General features: G+C 48.3%; 1 protein-coding gene across 2 annotated transcripts in view; it reads right to left on the bottom strand.

Moving 5' to 3' along the window:
* plekha6 (pleckstrin homology domain containing A6) overlaps positions 1 to 12,118 on the bottom strand; it is a 353,735-nt gene that overhangs the window by 207,936 nt on the left and 133,681 nt on the right. Inside the window, exon 1 of one of the 2 annotated variants that reach the window (XM_086011108.1) lies at positions 2,373 to 2,718. The exons of the other annotated variant lie outside the window; for it this stretch is intronic. The gene's annotated coding sequence lies outside the window, so the exon portion shown is untranslated. Of the gene's footprint in view, positions 1 to 2,372; positions 2,719 to 12,118 lie in introns of those variants that run through there. 2 annotated transcript variants of the gene reach the window in all.

The following is a 12,118-nucleotide window of genomic DNA, read 5'->3' as shown; positions in this document are numbered from 1 at the left end:
TATCGTATGACGGGGACCCGTATTATAATGGCACCTTATGCCTACGGAACTCTATTATAAAAGTACCTTACGCCAAGGGTACACTGTAAGGGTACAGAACGACAGGGGTAGACTATAAGGGTACAGTACAACAGGGTTACACTAAGGGTACAGTACGACGGGTACACTATAAGGGTACAGTACGACAGGCATGCCATATTTTAATTATACTGTACAACAAGGGTACTGTATTATACGAGTACAGCATGACAGGGGTGCCATACTATGAGGGTACTGTGTGACTGGGGTACCATATTATAAAGGTACTGTGTCACGGTGGTACCATGCAATGATGTTGACAGTTTAGTGTCTCTAAAAATAAATTGAATTGATCTGGACTTGTGCCTCCTGTCATCCTCTCACACTTGTGCCTGTTCTCTACTCACTGCCCGTCTCCCTGGGATTGCACTATGAACTAATAAACTCCCTGTCCCTGGTCACGAGATGCTCGAGAAGTGAAGCCTCACTGACCTGAGCAAACAACACCAACTGGCTCTGAAATATACTCTCCATCAATGTTCCCTTTAAGCTGCATGGCGCTCTGCAGGTCCCGTGCAGCCGGTGAGGCAGCTTTTAAATAGAAAAATCGCGCATGCGCGGAATTTTGAATGACCCGTTAAAGGGGCCGCGCGGGCCCCCCAAAAAACTAGAGGGAACATTGCTCACCACATCCCCAGGATCAATATTCCAGACATTTGCAATGCAGAGTCTGGCAGCAGAATTAAGAGCATGTAAAACAGCAATCCACATAAACAATGACCGCCGCCTTAACCGAAGGAGGGGAAATAACAGAAGCCTGCCCGGTTTCCTAGTCCCGAACGCTGTACAGTGGGGATGACGACCCTCGAGATAATTGGTTCTGATTTCAATTTGCTTTTCTAAAATTCTTTTTTCACGCCCAGTTTCGTTCTGGGCCCCCCAACGAATGCACCGGCTCAGGGTGGCGACACGGCAGCCTGCCCCCTGGTACCTCACCCAGGTGCCCACTCTTTGTGTGCATGCCCCGACAGCTGTGTGTCGGCAGGCTGTTTGAACGGGGGGGGGGGGGGGGGGGCATCACAACCTCTGTCCTCATGGGTGTCATTCGCTCAACCGTACTTTCTGGGGTGTTGGGGGGGTGCGGGGGGGGGGGGGAAGTCGTCACTGAATAGTGAGCAGGAGTAGGAATTTTGACTGCTTTCTCCCTATTCAAGAGTGATGGGGTGATTAGAACTTTATAGATGCCATCCTAGCCAAGATCGGCTACTTCAGTGGGCCAGACTTGGCACCTGCCTGATCTGTGCCACTCACTCCAACACCAATGGGTGTTGTACTTATAAAGAAAAAGACTTGCATTTCTATAGCGCCTTTCACGACCTCAGGACGTCCCAAAGCGCTTTACAGCCAATGAAGTGCTTTTTGAAGTGCAGTCGCTGTTGTAATGTTGCAAACGCGGCAGCCAATTTGCGCACAGCAAGGTCCCACAAACAGCAACGTGATAATGACCAGATAATCTGGGCTTTTTTTAAAAAAGTGATGTTGATTGAGGGATAAATATTGGCCCAGGACACCGGGAATAACTCCCCCTGCTCTTCTTCGAAACAGCGCCATGGGATCTTTTACGGCCACCCGAGAGAGCAGACGGGGCCTCGGTTTAACGTCTCATCCGAAAGGCGGCACCTCCGACAGTGCAGCACTCCCTCAGCTGGGAGTGTCAGCCTAGATGTCCGTGCTCAAATCTCTAGAGGGTGGGACTGGAGCCCGCAACCTTCTGACTTGGAATCGCGAGGGCTTCCCACTGAGCCACAGCGGACTCAATTTTTTGAAAAAAAAGGGATGGGGGAGGAGGAGGAAAAACAAAAATTACCCTTTAAAAAAGGGAGAGAAAAAAAATTGAGGTTTTAAAATGAAAAGTTCTTCATTTGGCGGGGGGAGTGGGGGGGCGGGGGGCTTCAGGTTACACAAGTACAAATTCACAGCTTCAAAGGGGCGATGTGTTTACCCGAGGGAGCTGTTGGACTGGCAGTGCTGAGCACCTGGGCCACCTGTACAGACACTGAGTAACTCGCCAAGGTGTGTGAAGAGGGCTTCAGGGCGATCCTATTTCAGCCTCGCTCCCCCCACCTCACAGCAGCACATTATTAGTTTTTTTTAAACTTCACGCAGAAGTACAGAACCCAAAAAACCCCACTGACTGCCCTGTTTTGTCTTTGAAGATCTCTCTCTCAGACACACACACACCTGCTGCTGCTGCTTCTGACAACCTTGCAAAGAGGCAGAGAGAGAGAGAGAGACGGAGAAAAAACTCATCACGCACAAGTTGAATAAAATGTAACAAATGACACATTACATACCTTGCCGGTAAGCCTTCAAGCTTAGCTGTGGTCTCTAGGATTCCTCTCCCTCTTCCTCACCCCGAGTCACAATCCGCTATTGTTTCGCCCCCAAAAACAACAAATTACAGCTGATCAGAAGGACACCAGCGGGATTCTGCTCGCGGTGTTTGTGAAGCTGCTCCCGGAGTACCTGCCCCAATCCAAGTAGCAATGCAGAGCAGCCTCCTCCTCTCGCTGAGTGTGTGTGAGCTTTCTCTGCAGCCTGCTCTGAAATCCGACACCTCAAGGTCTTGCCTTCCCCGCCCAGTTGCGGGAGTCTTCTGTTTTCTAGCCAGGCAAGGGAAGGGACAGATAATGTGACAAGGCAAGAGTTACTGTTGGTAATTACAGGGGCTCTTGTGTTCATCCCTGACGTAACCTGCATTAGTCAGCTCAGCAGGTGAACCGCCGCCAAAAAAACAAGATGTCAGGAAGCAGAATGCAAGAGCTGCTTCTGTTAAAGCGACGCTTTAAAAAAAAAATTCCACCCACCCGAATGCCTGCTCCATTCCCCCCCCCCCCAAAGATGCTGACTCAACCAACAACAGCAACTTGTATTTATATAGCGCCTTTAACGTAGTAAAACGCCCCAAGGATTTTAAGACAAAAAAATTGACACCGAGCCACATAAGGATAAATTAGGGCAGTGCTTGGTCAAAGAGGTAGGTTTTAAGGAGTGTCTTAAAGGAGGAGAGAGAGGTAGCGAGGCGGGGAGGTTTAGGCAGGGTATTCCAGAGCTTAGGGCCCAGGCAACAGAAGGCACGGCCACCAATGGTGGAGCGATTATAATCAGGGATCCTCAAGAGGGCAGAATTAGAGGAGCGCAGATATTTCGGGGGGGTTGTGGGGCTGGAGGAGGTTACAGAGATAGGGAGGGGCGAGGCCATGGAGGGATTTGAAAACAAGGATGAGAATTTTGAAATCAGGGTGCTGCCTAACCAGGAGCCAATGTAGGTCAGCAAGCACAGGGGAGATGGGTGAATGGGACTTGGTGCGGGTTAGGACACGGGCAGCCGCGTTTTGGATGACCTCAAGTTTACGTAGGGTGGGATGCACAACAACTTGCATTTATATAGCATCTTTAACGTAGTAAAACGTCCCACACTTCACAGGAGAGTGATCAGACAACATCTGACTCCCAGCCACATGAGGAGATATTAGGGCAGGTGAACAAAAGCTTAAAGGAGGTAGGTTTTATGGAGCATTTTTACAAGGAGAGAGGTGGAGATGCTGAACTAATCGTCGATGGACGTTAACCTCCCAACACCTCCCACCCTCGCTAGGGTTGCCAACTCTCCAGGATTGCCCTGGAGTCTCCAGGAGTTAAAGGCTAGTCTCCAGGGCACTGCCACCAGCAAGCCCAGGGAGAACATCACTGGGACAATAACAAATATTCTTTGAATAGTTTGTTTATCAGTCACAAAAATATCAGACATGGGGAAATAAAGGCCGTTGGCTGACAGTGAAGAATCAGCCAATCGGGTAACGAAGAGTCTATTCACTTTCCGACTGCCGTGGGAAGGCGGGGCGCCGTGAAGATGGACATGTTGAGCGACCAATGGCAGGTGTGTTTAGGGGCGGGGCAGTTGGGAGCCAGAGGTCATGTGCTGAAAGAAGAATGAGAGGGGATCTCATTGAAACTTATAAAATTCTGACAGGACCGGACAGACTAGATGCAGGAAGGATGTTCCCGATGGTCAGGGAGGCTAGAACCAGGGGTCACAGTCTAAGGATAAGGGGTAAGCCATTTAGGACAGAGATGAGGAGGAATTTCTTCACCCAGAGAGTGGTGAACCTGTGGAATTCTCTACCACAGAAGGCAGTAGAGGCCAATTCATTAAATATATTCAAGAAGGAGTTGGATATATTTCTTAAGGCTAAAGGGATCAAGGGATATGGGGAGAAGGCAGGGACAGGGTACTGAATTTGGATGATCAGCCATGATCGCATTGAATGGCGGAGCAGGCTCGAGGGGCCGAATGGCCTACTCCTGCTCCTATCTTCTATGTTTCTATGTAACCTCCAGGAATAAGTCCAACCAGAGTTGGCAACCCTGTGCCCCGCCCGGGTTGCTATTCTCCACTCCGAGCCTAGACGGCGCGTGTCGGTAGGCTAGCTGCCCGGGGTGGTGGGTGGGGTTCCATTACTAGCAGTAATGTACTCACACTCCAGCAGGGGGTGCTGGAGAGCGATCAGGACCAAACGTCTTGGGTGATTTTTTTTTCCCCCTCTTCACTCCCGGGCCAGCTGTCATTAGCGGACCAACCATCAAACCTAGATTGCAAGGCACTTTGGCAGCTGCCTGATCTGTGCCACTCAGCCTAGCACTTAAAGTACTTAAAGTTGTACTTAAAGAAAAAGAAAGACTTGCATTTATACAGCACCTTTCACAACCTCAGGACGTCCCAGAGCGTTTTACACCCAATGAAGTACTTTTGAAGTGTAGTCACTGTTCTAATGTGGGAAATGCGCCAGCCAATTTTCGCACAGCAAGATCCCACAAAAAAACAGTGTGAGAATAACCAGATAATCTGTTCTAACGATGTTGGTTGAGGGATAAAAATTGGCCAGGGCACCAGGGAAAACTCCCCCTGCTCTTCTTCAAAATAGTGCCGTGCGTGCACCGTTTTAAATGTACGGCCAAGGAACATAGGGGTTGACAGGGTAGAGGTTGTTTCCCCTGGCTGGGGAGTCTGGAACCAGGGGTCACAGGCTCAGAATAAGAGGGTCGGCCATTTAGGACTGAGATGAGGAGAAATTTCTTCACTCAGAGGGTGGTGAATCTTTGGAATACTCTACCCCAGAGGGCTCAGTCATTAGGCTTATACTCGCTGGAGTTTAGAAGAATGAGAGGGGATCTCATTGAAACTTATAAAATTCTAACAGGACTGGACAGACTAGATGCAGGAAGGATGTTCCCGATGGCGGGGGAGTCCAGAACCAGGGGTCACAGTCTAAAGATAAGGGGTAAGCCATTTAGGACAGAGATGAGGAGGAATTTCTTCACCCAGAGAGTGGTGAACCTGTGGAATTCTCTACCACAGAAGGCAGTTGAGGCCAATTCATTAAATATATTCAAGAAGGAGTTAGATATATTTCTTAAGGCTAAAGGGATCAAGGCTAAAGTCCAAAGATGTGCGGGTTAGGTTGATTGGTTATGATAAATTGACCCTTAATGTTAGGGGGATTAAATACGTGGGGTTACAGGGATAGGGTGGGATATGTGTTGGTGTAGGGGTTACGGGGATCGGGTGGTATATGTGTCGGTGCAGGCTCGATGGGCCGAAATGGCCTCTATCTGCACTGTGGGGTTTCTGTGATTTCTGTGATCTGTGAATATGGGGGGAAGGCAGGGACAGGGTACTGAGTTTGGATGATCAGCCATGATCTCATTGAATGGCGGAGCAGGCTTGAGGGGCCGAATGGCCGACTCCTGCTCCTATTTCTTATGTTCTTAATTACGCATGATCCTGTTGAAACTATAACTTTATGCTGTTCCCAGACTGGCCCGAAGCTTATTCAGCAGGAGACGTCCTCTTACACTGGATCTTATTCACGTCCTTTGAAAGACATTAACTTTAAATTGACAGGAAAAGTATTTGATCAAAGGATATTGTAGCTCCAACTGTGTCAGGGGACAAGCGCAATGCACACATCACTGTACCAAAACAAACGAAAGTCACTTGTGACCTGGCTGACCCTGACATGCATCACGCGGAAGTCACTGATGAATGAACGTGACTGAAACTCTGCCTATTCTGGGACTGGAGACAGTAAAATAAAGCACGTTTCCGACTCCGCTAGAGCAGTCGGTGCTAAGTAATCAATCAAAGAAGCAAATCGGAAAGTGATAAGGAGGTCGCACGGACCGAGGTTGTTAGGGTGATTGCGGATATCACGTCGGAACTTAACTCCACAGTGCAAAACTCACCCATGCACATCTCGATTGGCTGGGATGAAAAATTCCACCTGGAACATTGGCCTATTGCCATTTCTCTCATTCAGATGCCGACTGACCTGCTCTGCAGCTCCAACTATTTTTCTGCTTCCCTTGTTCCCACCCCCCCCCCCCTGTGTATTTTTATTTTCCCCAATTATCTCTCCTTCCCCGAAGGAGTGGCCTATGGCTGGAGTACGGTTACACTGATGTCAGGAATCCTCCATAGGTTGTTCAAGGGAGTATTCTTTGTATGTTAGTCGAGACAGTGAGTTTTGGAAAAGCTATTCGACCGTGGGGTGCATTACAGCCTGATCCCCGATGTTCACTTGTCGGCACTTGATGCAACAACTTGCATTTATAGAGCGCCCTTAACGTAGTAAAACGTCCCAAGGCCCTTCACAGGAGCGATAATCAGACAGAAAGTGACACCGAACCAAAGAAGGAGACATTAGGACGGGTGACTAAAAGCTCGGCCAAAGAGGTCGGTTTTATGGAGAGTCCTAAAAGAGGAAAGAGAAGTGGCGAGGCGCAGAGATTTAGGGAAGGCATTCCAGAGCTTAGGACCCTAGACGGCCGAAGGCACGGCCACCAATAGTGGGGCGAAGAGAGTGCTGGATCCCAAGAGGCATTGGGAAGACTCAAGCCACTGTGTTCGGCCCCCGCCACAAACTCCGTCCCCTCGCCAGTGATTCCATCCTCCTCCCCGGCCACTATGTCAGGGTGGCCCAGACCGTTCCTAATTTCATCGTCCTTTCCGACCCGGAGCCGAGCTTCCGACCCCATAATCCTCTCCATCATCAGGACCGCCTACTTCCCACTCCATAACATCGCCCATCAACCCTGCGGCCACTAAACCCCGACTATCCAGCCCTAGAAACCCATGGAACTCCCTCCTGTACGTGCTTATATTTTTGAAAGGGCTGTTCTTAGTATTGTTCCTTCGTTCACACATCCTGAATCAGGTCAGCAATATCTGCTAATATCGGCAACAGCATATTAATGGCACAGATTTAAATTCTATAACTGGCCCTTGACGCTCCTCTATGAGACCAATGAAAGACAGTACGCTCGGAGACCGTTCCCCATAAGTAATCCAGAACCACAAAACACAACAGCATCCAATATCCCGTAAGTATTAACCTAATCTTTGATTAACCTTATCTGAGGAAGGATGTCCTTATCCGAGGAAGGATGTTCTTGCCATGGAGGGAATGCAGCGAAGATTCACCAGACTGATACCTGGGATAGCAGGAATGACGTATGAGGAGAGATTGGGTCAATTGGACTTGTACTCGCTGGAGTTTAGAAGAATGAGAGGGGATCTCATTGAAACTTATAAAATTCTAACAGGACTGGACAGACTGGATGCAGGAAGGATGTTCCCGATGGCCGGGGATTTCAGAACCAGGGCTCACAGTCTAAGGATAAGGGGTAAGCCATTTAGGACAGAGATGAGGAGGAATTTCTTCACCCAGAGAGTGGTGAACCTGTGGAATTTTCTACCACAGAAGGCAGTGGAGGCCAATTCATTAAATATATTCAAGAAGGAGTTGGATATATTTCTTAAGGCTAAAGGGATCAAGGGATATGGGGAGAAGGCAGGGACAGGGTACTGAATTTGGATGATCAGCCATGATCTCATTGAATGGGCCGAATGGCCTACTCCTGCTCCTATCTTCTAGGTACACAAGCACAAGCAGCAAGCAAAGGGGGCTTGGGGCACCGGCCCTATCCTGCCCATCAGTGAATCACAGTGAAGTCGTAAAGCCTTCAAGATGCAACGGCATGGATGAGGAATAATCTGATAGACATAGAAAACACAGAGCAGCTTAATGATGCAGAAACAAAACTGATTCCATAAGGGCTGTGAAATTTGCACTAAATCGTTTCCCATAAAGCCCTGGAACGTTGGCGAGGGGCACCCCCTTCAGGGGTGGGTTGGGATGTACTGGCAGGTGTGAGCATATAATCCAGTCACTGCAGTGCTGAGGGAGTGCTGCACTGTCGGAGGTGCCGTCTTTCGGATGAGACGTTAAACCGAGGCCCTGCCTGCCCTTTCACTGAATGGAACAGAAATGCTGGTGCCCTTAGTTTAACGCGGGGCAGCAAAGTTATCAACGGAGCTACTGAGAGCGCCTCACCAGGAGTATTTCTGCAGACCTGAAGGGTTATTGGAGTCAACTTAAACCAACACGCACACCAATAAAGCACTGGAACGTTGGCGAGGCAATGAGACGTTAAACCGAGGCCCCGTCTGCCCTCTCAGATGGGCGTAAAAGATCCCATGGCCACTATTTCGAAGAAGAACCGGGGAGTTCTCCCCGGTGTCCTGGGCCAATATTTATCCCTCAATCAACATCAGAAAAACAGATTATTTGCTCATCACATTGCTGTTTGTGGGAGCTTGCAGTGTGCAACTTGGCTGCCGCCTTTCCTCCATTACTTGATTGAAACATATAAGATCCTGAGGGGTCTGGACAGGGCGGATGTGGAGAGGATGTTTCCTCTTGTGGGGGAATCTAGAACGAGGGGTCACTGTTTAAAAATAAGGGGTCGCCCATTTAAGACAGAGATAAGGAGAATTTTTTTCTCACAGAGGGTCGTGAGTCTTTGGAACTCTCTTCCTCAGAGGGCGGTGGAAGCAGAGTCTTTGAATATTTTTAAGGCAGAGGTAGATAGATTCTTGGTAAGCAAGGGGGGGGGTGAAAGGTTATCAGGGGTAGGCGGGAATGTGGAGTAATCAGATCAGCCATGATCTTATTGAATGGCGGAGCAGGCTCGAGGGGCCGAGTGGCCTACTCCTGCTCCTAATTCATATGTTCGTATGTATTACAACAGTGACTACGCTTCAGAAAGTGCTTCATTAGCTGTAAAGCACTTTGGGACATCCTGAGGTCGTGAAAAGGATGCAGCCTTATCCCCTTATGAACCAACTAAACGTCTGCTGGGAAAATTGATCCAGGTCTTTTAAGAAATGCTCACAACCAATGTACGGATTCACCATCAGTGTCACGCTTTTGTATTCACTGCCCCAGCCCAGAATCCATTTTATCCTTTTGATGGTTTTTCCCACTGCAACACCACTTGCAAAGATCTGTACCCCTAGATCTCCTTGTCCCTCCGCTCCTCTGAGATAGTAATGTAACTATTTGCTGGTACTCGGTTGATGTTAAAAACACCAGAATCTGAGATTACTCCTTTAATAACTTGTCTGCATTTTCTGGGCTTGGAAGGACACGATTCAGGACTGGAAAGGGTTAGCTTTTGTTTGTGGATTTGTTTAAACACAGAAGTGAAAGAAGTGGGTGCATGATTTATTCAGGAAATAGTTCTGCACTAAAAATAGTTCATCAAACCAAAGTTATGGGTGACATTCTAAAGTGGAGGAGGAGGAGGAGGTCAGAAATAAAACAGGAGATTGCGCAAGTTAATCATAATTCTTTTGTGAGTGATGATTTCACAGGATATGGATGGCGACATTCACTCTTTTAAGGAAAAGGTCCCAGCAGGGCCACTCCCTCTTGTATGGAGGAACCAATAGCCACTTGCACTATATTGGGATGAGGCAATGTCAGGATCTGAATCCTAGTCTGGGATACATATCCATTTCGTTATAATCTGCAAAATGCTCCTTTACATTTTGGTCTTCTGCTTGTACAATGCAGAAGAGAGATGTCTACATATATATATGTGTGTGTGTGTGTGTGTGTGTGTGTGTGTGTGTGTGTGTGTGTAGATGTATTCATTCAACCCCTGGTAGCCTTGTGTGAAGAATGGTGTACAGCCTCAGGGCAGGTCCAACATCTATCCAAAAGCCAAAATGGTAATGCTTCTTGCCTATGCTCTTCAGAGTAGATGAAGCCAATCCACAACCGAGGGGTGTCCAAGATTTTTGACTCTGTGGGCAGCTTGGGTGTATACCCTGGAGACTAGGGACCACATATAATAAGGTATTGGCCATTTAGGACTGAGATGAGGAGAAATTTCTTCACTCAGAGGGTGGTGAATCTTTGGAATTCTCTACCCCAGAGGGCTGTGGAGGCTCAGTCATTGAGTATATTCAAGACAGAGATCGATAGATTTTTGAATATGAAGGGAATCAAGGGATATGGGGATAGTGCGGGAAAGTGGGGTTGCGGTAGATCATCAGTCATGATCTTATTGAATGGCGGAGCAGGCTCAAAGGGCCAAATGGCCGACTCCTGCTCCATAGGAACAGGAGGAGGCCAATCAGTCCCTCGAGCCTGCTCCATCATTCAATTAGATCATGACTGATCTGTATCTTAGCCCCATTTACCCACCTTAGCTTCATGTCGCTTGATACCCTTACCCAACAAAAATATATCGATCTCAGTCTTAAATTATCCCCCAGAATCCACAGCCTTTTGAGGGAGAGAATTCTAAATTTCTACCACCCATTGTGTGAAAAAGTGTATCTTGATTTCCCTCCTAAATGTCCCCTTGTTCTCGATTCCCCCACGTTCCTGCTAAGGTGACCATATCTCAAGTTGCTGATACTGACAGATCATGCTGCTCTGGTTTAGAACTGATCCACCAACAGCTCTTCCCAAAACCTCCAGGCTCACAGAATTCAAACAGGAATTAAGCCAATAGAACAGAGTTGCCTGGGCTTTGTGGGTCAAATAGCAAGGCACAGTGGGCTGCACAGGGCCATAGCGTAGGAACAGTGGGCCGCGTATGGCTGCAGTACAGGCACCGTGGGCCGCGTATGGCCATGGTGTGGCCACCCCAGCCCCAACCTACTCCATCACCATTTTGGTTTGCATGTCATGGCCTGTAAATCCAAACTCTTGATATCTCCAACTTCACAACTTCCAAAAACGAACCCAGGGTCAGAGCGAAGCAGAGCCTTGGTCATGTTAGATATTTCTAAGCACAGCTCCTGCAAAAGCTCGGCCAGCAAGAGCGTACTGACCGGAAGGGCCCAGGTTTGATTCCTGATCTGCCCTGCAGCTGGGCTCGGCTTCCCTGCACTAAGGAAGCAAAAGAAAATCCAGAGTGTGAACCCTGGTCGAATACTACCCAGCAGCCCTCTTGGAAAAATCTGCGCATGCACCTTTTTGGAAGGGAGACAACAAAATGCATTTTGTAACGCCTTTAACGTAAGTAAAACATCCCAAGGGGCTTCACAGGAGCGATTATATGACAACATTTGGCACTAAGCCACATAAGGAGATATTAGGACAGGTCAAAGAGGTACGTTTTAAGAGGTAGGTTAAAAGAAAAAAGACTTGCATTTCTATAGTGCCTTTTACGACCACCGGACGTCTCGAAGCGCTTTACAGCCAATGAAGTACCTTTGGAGTGTAGTCACTATTGTAATGTGGGAAAAACCGGCAGCCAATTTGCACACAGCAAGCTCCCACAAACAGCAATGTGATAATGACCAGATAATCTGTTTTTGTTATGTTGGTTGAGGGATAAATATTGGCCAGGACAACAGATATAACTCCCCTGCTCCTCTTCAAAATAGTGCCATGGGATCTTTTACGTCCACCTGTGAGAGCAGACGGGGCCTCGGTTTAACATCTCATCCGAAAGACGGCACCTCCGACACTGCACTGGGAGCATCAGCCTAGATTTATGTGCTCAAGTCCCTGGAGTGGGGCTTGAACCCACAACCTTCTGACTCCGAGGAGAGTGTGCTGCCCACTGAGCCACAGCCGACACGAGGAGAGGCGAGAGAGGCAGAGTGAAAAAGTAAAAGACTTGTATGACCACCGGTCGTCTCAAAGCGCTTTACAGCCAATGAAGGAGAGGTTTA

Source organism: Somniosus microcephalus, chromosome 18 (genome assembly GCF_052327205.1).
Source record: "Somniosus microcephalus isolate GS21.2 chromosome 18, FLI_Smic_1.0, whole genome shotgun sequence".
Taxonomy (NCBI): domain Eukaryota; kingdom Metazoa; phylum Chordata; class Chondrichthyes; order Squaliformes; family Somniosidae; genus Somniosus; species Somniosus microcephalus.
The sequence above is the reverse complement of the archived record's forward strand: the minus strand, read 5'-3'. Positions and strand labels throughout refer to the sequence as shown.